This window comes from Megalopta genalis, unplaced genomic scaffold (assembly GCF_051020955.1).
Source record: "Megalopta genalis isolate 19385.01 unplaced genomic scaffold, iyMegGena1_principal scaffold0077, whole genome shotgun sequence".
Taxonomy (NCBI): domain Eukaryota; kingdom Metazoa; phylum Arthropoda; class Insecta; order Hymenoptera; family Halictidae; genus Megalopta; species Megalopta genalis.
This window is the reverse complement of record NW_027476146.1, coordinates 387168-397680: the sequence shown is the minus strand read 5'-3', so window position 1 is coordinate 397680 and position 10513 is coordinate 387168. Positions and strand designations below refer to the sequence as shown.

At 45.2% G+C, this 10513-nt stretch overlaps 1 pseudogene; it reads left to right on the top strand.

Moving 5' to 3' along the window:
* Positions 1-8797: 8797 nt before the first annotated feature.
* Positions 8798-9823, top strand: LOC143261979 (histone-lysine N-methyltransferase SETMAR pseudogene; annotated as a pseudogene).
* Positions 9824-10513: the final 690 nt, after the last annotated feature.

The following is a 10513-nucleotide window of genomic DNA, read 5'->3' as shown; positions in this document are numbered from 1 at the left end:
AAGAGAACGCCTTCTGCGTTCTTCGTGAGTTACTAACTACCGAGCCCTTGCTACAATATCCCGATTTTACGAAGGAATTCAATGTAACTACAGACGCCTCACGCTACGCGATAGGCGGGGTGTTAGGTCAGGGCCCACCAAGCAAGGACCGCCCGATAGCTTACGCTTCCAGATTGTTGCACGGTGCAGAGTTGAATTACTCGACTATCGAGAAAGAATGCTTAGCGATAATCTATTGTACACAATACTTCCGACCATATATCTACGGCGACAAGTTTAACCTCATCACAGACCACCAGCCCCTGGTCTGGATGAACTCCGTTAAAGATCCGACATCGCGATTGCTCCGCTGGCGCCTTAAATTAGCCGAATTTGACTACAATATCATCTACAAAACCGGGAAAACCAATCTAAACGCAGACGCCCTGTCGCGCAATCCTGTACCAGATCCCCTTACCTCGATCAAACCAACCTCGTCTAAACAAGTCGGGGCCATTCGCCATAAAAACAGTCGACAGACACCAGACGCGTCGTCGTCAAATCCCACAGAGGTAACACGACTGCAGTCCCGACATTCCCCTACGTCATCTGGGCCTTGTCACCCTACAAGCTCGACAGTTCCCACGCAATTGACCCTCGATTCCCCCTTATTTCCCCCTTCGATTACCCTCCCCTTCCCCCCGCGAACGAAAATCTCGATTCCTCTTCATCCTCAGATGACCAGATTGTCGACAATTACAACACGCAGTACGCGAATAACAGACGGACTATGACACATACTCGGGACAAATTGTCTATGAGGAACGACAACCTAGCAGTATTCATAACAGCGGACGGCCAACCAATAGACGAAGGAGCAATCGACGTTTTTACCATAGGCAAATTCCAACGCATCTCCGGTCTCACGTTATTTCGGGCTCGAGTACTAACCCACGGGACTAAAAATTTAATCCTACTTCCTATAAAAGACACGCCATTCCACACAACCAATTCTGAAGGGGTGGTAGAAGCCCTGAGGTCACTTCTAGATGTTGTAACGGAACTCCAGTTAGATTCTGTAAGCCTGTCGAAGACTTCCCTGGACGACGTAAACTGGACATTTATTTACAAAACCTTGATCGACTTATTTTCCACAACAGACACGCAGATCTTCGCGTGCGGACATAACGTAAAAATTCCGCCCGCGAGCGAACGATTAGAGATTATCGCAGAGAACCACTGCTCCGCTTTCGCGGGACACAAACGGGTGACTAAGACGTACAGACGTATCAGGGAAAAGTACTTCTGGCCCGCATTGAAACGCGAGGTTCAGGAATTTGTCAATGCCTGCAATAACTGCCAAATGAAAAAACTAACGCGTGTAAAAACTCGACAACCAATGACGATCACAGACACTCCCGGGAAAGCCTTCGAGAAGGTTTCTATGGACATTGTCGGCCCACTTCCTACATCTTCAAATAACTTTTCCTACATCCTCACTATCCAAGACCTCCTCATAAAATACTCCCTGGCGATCCTCCTCGCGAACACTAACGCAATAGAGATAGCCGACGCATTCACGAAACATTTCATCTGCCGGTTCGGCGCACCCAAAGGGATTTTGACCGACCAGGGGACGAACCTTTTGAGCTCTCTGATGAGGAACGTCGCTAAGCGCTTTAAGATAGCACAATTCAAGACCACCGCGTTCAGGCCACAGAGCAACGGTTCAATCGAGCGATCACATCACGTACTCACAGAATATTTAAAACAATACGTGAAGAATAACGACTGGGACGAATGGCTCCCATTCGCGACATTCTCATATAATACTAGTATGCACGAAGGTACCCTATTTACACCCCACGAACTCGTGTTCGGCACGGTAGCTCGTACACCATCCGCAAACAGCGCGGCCCACGACTCGACCGACGAATCGTACGCGCGCTATTTAGAAAGGCTGCAGGCAAAATTATCAGGTACTCAGAAACTATCAAAATTATCAGAAAGCGAGAGAGAACCTGCCCACGGCAAAGGCAAGATCAAAAAGGTTTTACGATAAACGAATGAATGTCCGAACCTTCTCTGTCGGGGATAAGGTCTTCCTATTGAAGGAACCTCGCAAGGGGAAATTCGACGGCGAGTATACCGGGCCGTACACCATATTAGAATGTTTAAGCAACCAGAATGTACGAATTAGTTTTAAGGCCGGTTCCCGCGTGGTACATTCCGATAAATTGAAACACGCGCCCAAACCACCCGCACATGTAAGCAGCGTCGGCTGCACCCTCATTAAAACCCCCTCCAACGATGCCCCCACCCAACCGCGCCGATATAAGACGGTGCAGGAACTGATCCAAACACAGTCGCCATCCAGCAGCGGCATGAAGAACTACGTGGCCACTCTGGCGGTCTTCGCCATCTTCCAAACTTCCACCGCGCTCATCGGGTACGACTGCAGCGGCACTACACTGAACGTTACTATGTTTTCCACTGTCGATAAACCCAAATGCGAAGGTACCGACTCTAAACCACACGTCAAAAGTGCTGAGGTACAACTTCTGCAACTAGTAGATTTCGACGAAACCAGAACAATACAATGCAAGGTTGAAGTCAACCGCACCATATACCATTATGGTATGCACTCTCACACTTCCGTTGTTAACAACGGGAGACAACAGTATATATTGAACACGCCACAAGACGTATGCAAAACGATGCAGGACTCAGGCACTCTCATGCAAGTTCTAAGAAAAGTGATCTCACTCATACATATAGCACCGGCAGAGGTCGCCGCCACTCTGGTAAAGGAACCAGGATTCATGGCCATCCAATCAGGGAAAGCTATCCATGTAATAAAATGTATTCCCGTACAGTGCTCGCTCCGGAAAACCACAGATTGCTTCGATGAATTACCAGTACAGCATCGAAACCAATCCTTCTTCCTAACCTCAAGAACGAGGATCTTGGTAAAAACAGGAACAAAAAGAGAGTGTAACGAGCTAATCTCACCAGCGATCAAAATCCACGGGACATGGTTCAGAATGACGCCGCGACCAGTGGAAGGCGTACACCTCCACCGCCACTCCAACCCATAACAGAAGCAGATTGGAAATATACAAATCCCGCTAACCTAGCAAATGGCGGAATTTATACGCAGGAAAATATCCACAAGTTAAATGACCATATAATGTTCCCGGCGGAGAGAGCAACGGTCGCGCTTTTGCACCTGACTCAATAAAACTATACAACCTCTTGGACGAAACAACACTAGAACGAATCGCTGAATCAACGGGGAAGAAAATATGGAACGGTTTTATGGAATTCGGTTTTGTCATGGCAGGACTCATGGGCATTTATCTGGTGATCCGTTGCATCAAGGCCGCAATCAACACCGTCTTGAACGGCATCGCGCTCCACGCCGCATACGGTTGCAGTCTGCAACTTCAGGCAGCCACCTGGAGCACACTCACGCACTTCTGCCTTTATTTGAAAGTGAAGAACAATAATAGTGGACCGATTGAAGTGAACACCCAAGTGAGCCCCTTAGAGTGCATCGATATAGACAAGCCCACCCTAAGCGAACCTCTCACCACCAGTAAAGACTCTTTCGAGATACACGTTAAGCCAACCAGCAAATTCGTTACGTATAAGAAATCAAAGAAATTGAACCTCTTCTCGAACGACGAGGATGAAAAATGATTGCATCATTTTTCTTTTCCGACGGAGGGAGGTGTTACGTCTCCCGACGTATTGCGTAGTGTGTAAGTTGACAATAAGAATACATGTACGAAATAGCCGGTAAGCATAAGTTAGTCCCGTTAGATAATACGCCTATACTATATTAAGCAATTATAAACTATACCCGTTCGCACGCATAACACTTTGTATAATATACCTTAGGCCAGACCGAATCAACATAACATTGGCGCCAACCTGCCGCCGCTCTTCTCATACAACCCTTTATCCTCACCTGCCCTTTTAAGATCTCCTATCGCTACATAGATCTCCACTCTCACTTTTGCTCTCGCCTACCCTTCCACGTCTATTCTCCTAACGAAGGAACCCTTTCTACGGGTGTGTGTTGGACGCTCGCCCCGTAAGCGCCGCACTAGTAGAGAGTTGTATCATTGCCCTATTTGCATATTGCATTAGCTTCACGCTTGTACTTAACGTCCATGCAGAAACGCGCCGGTCGATCCTATCAGTTGAGGAAGCTGCGCAGATCTCACGCGGAACGACCACAGCATTCGCGAGACCCTACGCTAACAGCTAACGCCGTCATCGAAATCAATCTGCGAAAGCTGCTGCAGACAGCCCGAACTCCCTGGACATCGCCAAGGACTCTCGACATACCGACCTCCATCCTCGACGTCACCAGGATCCCCAGAGTCGACCCGAGACGACTCCACTACATCGTCCTCGCACAGCGAATTAACGGCGTTCCGATCAGAATAACCTACTCCGGTGAGTGCTAAGTGTAAATCGCCTGCATGCGCCTCGTGGTTTGCCCGGTTAGACGCGGACGTGCCGTGCCGCGTGAACAAAAGGATTGCTATTGACGTCTGAACTCCGTGGAATTCGACGCGTTTTATATTTTCGCGGTTTTCGACCCCGGGACGTAACAACGGTAAGTGCCCGCGATAAATACCTCTGTGCGCGAATGAGTAGGTAAAACCCGGTGATACGCGAACGGTACGCGTTGCGTGAACCAAAGGCTAAAATTTAATTAGTTACGCGTTAATTCCGCAGTTCCGCGGAAAAATATATATTTTTTGCGGGAAGCCACACGCGGGACGTAACAGTTCCGAGGAAGACGCTAGATGTCCTAGCGATCCAGGAGCCGCACATACACCAAAACACGAAACACCCGAATACCATGGGCATGAACACGCAACTAATAATAGATGACAAACCTTTTTCAAACAATGCTTCCAGGAATAAAATAAAAAGCGCACTAGCTGTCTTCAACCCGGCGTTCACGGCACTGAAGCTGGATCACCTGTGTAACACGCACTTCACCTGTGCGGAGCTTACTGCAGGGGATCAAAGCTTCTATGTCGTGAGCGCCTATTTCCAGTGCTCAGACCCCATCACCAGGTATATTGACCATCTGGATAAAATACTGTCTAGCCTCCGGTCCTTGCGGATGTGAATGCCAAGTCGACGCTGTGGCACAATGCAGATAAGGACAACAGGGGGGAATTGGTGGAGAATTTAATCTCCCACCACAACCTCTTCGTCGGTAACAGGCCTTCCAGTCTATGGACCTTCGATAACATGAGAGGCAAATCTAACATCGATGTATCCCTGGTCGCCGGTCCGCTGGTGAACAGGGTGCATCGATGGCAGATACGCGATAGCCAAACCGCGAACGACCATAACCTAATTACTATGAAAATAGACTACTCCTCAGCAGGGGCTCCTAGATGCTCCTCAAACAGATTCAACCTGAAACGATCCCACTGGGAGAAATTCGGGGAAGTACTCACTGCTGATTCCCGGCATATTCATGAATCAACTGCATTGTGCGACAGCGACGCCAACCGGCAGGCCACGGTAATCGAGGGCATGATAGCTCGCGCCTGTAGCGCGGCAATCCCCAGGAAAACCTGCTTCGCTAAGTCGGTTCCCTGGTGGACTACGGAGCAGGACACGCTGAAAAAGAAAGTCCGAAGGCTCAGGAGGCAGTGTCAACACACGAGAAACCACACACAGCTAGAACAACTAATAAAACAATACAAACAAACAAGAAACAAATACCACGCACACATTAGAAAAGCAAAACTCCTCAGCTGGCACTCGTTTGTGGTAGCTGAGGGGAACAAAGACCCCTGGGGTGTAGTGTACAGACTACAAACCAGGAAAGTACACGCCGCTAAGGCCTGCAACAGCCTCACAGACAATAACACACACACACACACAACCACATGGCAAGACACTGCTGCACTGCTCCTAGTAGCCTTATACCTAGGCTTACCATACGTCCCGGTTTGACCGGGATAGTCCCGGTTTGAGATCCCAGTCCCGGCGTCCCGGTAGGCTTACCATACGTCCCGGTTTGAGATCCCAGTCCCGGCGTCCCGGTCAAACTTGAACAGCACCGACACCCCAACCAATCGTTCCCCCGCGCCCCGCCGCGCCGCCCGTGCCACCCGCGCCAAAGACGAAACAAAAGCGAGCGAGAACGAGTGATACCGACTGCGTGCGTGAGTGTGAAAGTTTATTACCTCAGTCAGTTGTGCACATGCAAGCTTGTCTACTGCACGTGTCCACTATTAAACCGTGTTGCGTTCAGTTTTTTTTTTTACGTCGTCGTCGCCCGCCTGTGTTGTATTTAGTGTCTATTCTATTGACTTTTTTTCGTCGAAACAGATATTTATCGTACGATTTTTCCTGGCCCAGCATGCCAAAACGAAATTGTACATTCACAAAAGAACTTGAAAATGACTATCCGTTTCTTAAAAAGCTCTGCGGTCATAACGACAGAGTGAAATGTCAACAGTGTTTATCAGAGTTTTCAATAGCACACGGTGGAAGAGCGGACATCAAGGATCATCTAAAGTGCTCGAAACACAAGGCCAGCGTACGTGTCATTGCAAGCTCATCTACCATAACATCGTTTTTCAAAAATGTCGAACCCGCAGAAAATGAACTTTCCATTGCTGCTAAAGAAGCTACTTTTGCATTCCATACAGCAATGCACGATATAAGTTTTAAAACATCTGATTGCTTCTCAAAATTAATATCGAAGCTATTTGAGCCCAAATTCGGGTCTGCGCGTACCAAGTGCGAAGCGATCATCACGGGAGTGATCGCACCGATGGCAAGAGATGAACTACACGATGAGCTAAAAGAATGCAATTTTTTGAGCATTTCAACAGATACATCAAACAGACATGATGTTAAATTGGCACCAATAGTTGTGAGGTACTTTGTACCTGTGAGAGGTATATCTGTAAAGTTACTCGATTTTCGATCTGTCGTCGGAGAAACGTCTGAAATCTTGGCAAATCACATAATGTCGATAATCAAAAGACACGAAATAGAAAACAAGGTGGCTGCTTTCTGTGGTGATAACTGTAATACGAATTTCGGAGGGGTAAACAGGCGGGGCACCAACAACGTCTATTCCAGGCTCAAGGAAGGTCTCGGCGTTAACATAAAAGGCATTGGTTGCAGCGCACACATCATTCACAATACAATTCAACATGCAGTTGATGGTCTGCCTGTCGAAATAGAGGCTATCGTTGTTAAAATATACAAATATTTTTGTATATATACTGTACGCGTCACAAACTTAAAAGAGTTTTGTGAGACAGCTGACATCGAGTACAAAAAATTAGTGAAACATGGAAATACAAGATTTCTGTCTTTATTACCAGCTGTGGAAAGGATCCTGCAGCTATACGAAGGCTTGAAATCTTATTTTCTTGCTCAAGTAAACTGTCCGCTCGCATTGCGACAGTTCTTCACAACAGAAATTGGAGCACTTTATTTTTGGTTTGTGCTCGGACAGTTAAATGTATTCAACAAGACCATTGAGTCTATGGAGAAGACTAACTCAACGGCGACAGATGTAGGTATGGAGTTGGCAAAGTTAAAAACCAATCTTCAAAACAGGATGGAAAACAAATTTCTTCCACAAGCAGCTAAACAACTCTTAAATAAATTGAAAGAGTCCATAAATGTCGAAAACTTCATGAGTGACGTTCACGCTTTTTATGAGCGCTGCATATCGTATTTAACATTGTGGGAAAAGAGCTTCGACGGAGCTGAAGATTTTGAGTGGATCTGCTTGAAAAATGAGCTCAACTGGAGTGAAATCGAAAAAGCAGCAGAAAATATAAATAAAATGCAAAAACCTCAATCGAAAACCCAAATAATGATTGATGAGCTGTTTGATGAGGTGTTATTGGCAAAAAGCTTCTTCCAAAATTCTAATGAAGCTAATTACTCCGAGAAATGGGTCCAGCTATTCACCCATTTTCACAAGCAGCATATTGAGGTGCCAAATTTAAAAAAAATTGTGGAGTTTGCTATGTGTCTACCCGGTACTTCAGCGCCAGTGGAAAGAATTTTTTCACAGATAAAAAAAATGTGGTCTGACGATCGGGGGAGGATGGAAGAATGCGTTGTGGAAGCCTTGCTTACGTGCAAACTCAACTTGAACATGTCATGCAGTGAATTTTATGACAAAATTAAGCACGACAAAACGATTCTGAAGAAAGTGCACTCTAGTGAAAAATATAAAGCAAGCGTGGGTGAACAATAAAACCGGGCAAATTTTTTGTGTTGTTTGTATTAATTGTACTTTGTCTCTTTTTCTTTTTAATAAAAAATATATTCACATTTATTAATATGTTTTCAATTCATAATAATTTTGATTGCATTTCAAATATGAAAAACACAAATTAAGCGAAAAGCAAAATGAAAATGAGCCTCTTTCTCTTCTGCGTCCCGGTTTGGCTCTTCGTAATTATGGTAAGCCTACTTATACCGGATGATGAGACGAGTACTGAGACGCAATGGCACAGGCGACTTCGGTCTAATGTACGAGAGCCGTCCAACATCGCTAACACCACTCGCTTCACCACTGCGAAGATTGATGCTGCCATTCGGAAACTGAAAAGGAGGAAGACCCTAGGCATTGACGCAATGGAACCCGAAGTAGTATTAGGTCGTCAAGAATGAAACTTATAGTTTACAGTTTTGCCAACTTTGACAGCTTGGTATTTGACAGTGCCTTAATATTTTTCTATCCTAAGCTCTAAAAAATATTATTAACTTTTTTAAAAAACTGTTGTTTTTTTTTATAATGGATCGGTCGGAAATTCGTACTGTAATGAAGTATGAGTTCTTACGTGGAACTACGGCATCGCAGACCGCGCGAAACATAAATGGTGTATTTGGTTCTAATGTAACTACTCAGCAAACGGTATCAAAATGGTTTGTCAAATTTCGGAGTGGTAACATTGACCTCACAAATGATCCACGCGGTCGCCCAGAATCAAATGTCAATAATGACGTACTAAAGGTCACCGTTGAGTCTGATCCATCTCAAAGTGCTTATGAATTATCATTAAAGTTCGGTGTAAGCAAACAAACAATATTAACTCATTTAGCTGAAATCGGGAAAGTGAAAACGTTAGATAAGTGGGTTCCTCATGAACTGAACGAAAACCAGAAACAAAAGCGTTTGGAAGCTTGTTTGATGTTGCTTTCTCGCCACAAATCTGATCCATTTTTGAATCGAATAATCACTTGTGATGAGAAATGGATTCAATATGACAATCGCAAGCGTTCAGCGCAGTGGTTAGACAAGAACGAATCTCCAAAACATACTCCAAAGCGTAGTATTCATCAGAAGAAGTTGATGGTCAGTGTTTGGTGGACTTGTGCAGGTGTAATTCATTACGAGTTCATGAAACCAGGCTCATCGATCACAGCAGAAATATACTTTAAGCAACTAGACAAAATGATGCTAGAACTTTTAGAAAAAACAGCCTAGATTGGTCAACAGATCGACTCCTATCTTACTGCAAGATAACGCCAGACCACACACTGCGCAAATGACCGTGGCAAAACTATAGGAATTGGAGTTGGAACTTCTTCATCATCCTCCATACTCACTAGATCTAGCTCCCACAGACTACCACTTCTTTCGTAATTTGGGACAACTTCTTGATAGGAACAAATTTCAATTCCGATAATGCAGTAAAATTTGCCTTCCAGGAATTCATAGACTCTTGTCCATCAGATTTTTATATCACCGGGGCTGAACAACCTGCCGCTTAAATGGCAACAATGTGTTGATAATTTGGGCGCATACTTAGATGAGTAAAATCGTTTCTTGTGTTTATAAATTATCAGCAAACTTTTCCTATTTTTCTACAAATTTCATACTTGACGACCTGATACAAAGGGCCTGGCCCGTCCTACACGCGGAGATTACGCAATTGTACAACATGTGTCTCTCATCGGCTACATTCCCGGAAAGGTGGAAACGGGGTGAAATTAAAGTTCTTCTAAAGAACAATCTAAAGCAATTCGGCTTCCGTCCAGCCAGGTCCACGGAGGAAGCAATTGTTAAAGTCAGACGCATCACATCGCAAAGCCGAGAGAGATACATGATAGGTGTACTATTTGACATAGCTGGCGCATTCGACAATGTCTGGTGGCCCTCTATCCTTGACAGCCTGAAGAAACGTAACTGTCCGGCGAATCTGTACAGACTCATCCAGAGCTACCTCTCGGAGAGGTCTGTACAGATTAACCCCTTAACGCGCAGAAACGTATTAACACGGGCGTACAAAACCGGCCAAAATGTGCAGACCCGTATATATACGGTCGGCGTCGCAACTTATGTCGCTAAAATGTTCAGATTCGAATATATCCGGGCAGTAAAAATAACTTAATAAAAACCAAGGAAAACATTCAATTTATTGATATTCATCGTGTAATTCTGTATTGTAAGCTGTAAAGTTTGTTTATTTGGGATTATAAAATATGGCCTTTTAGGGTGACACTTATA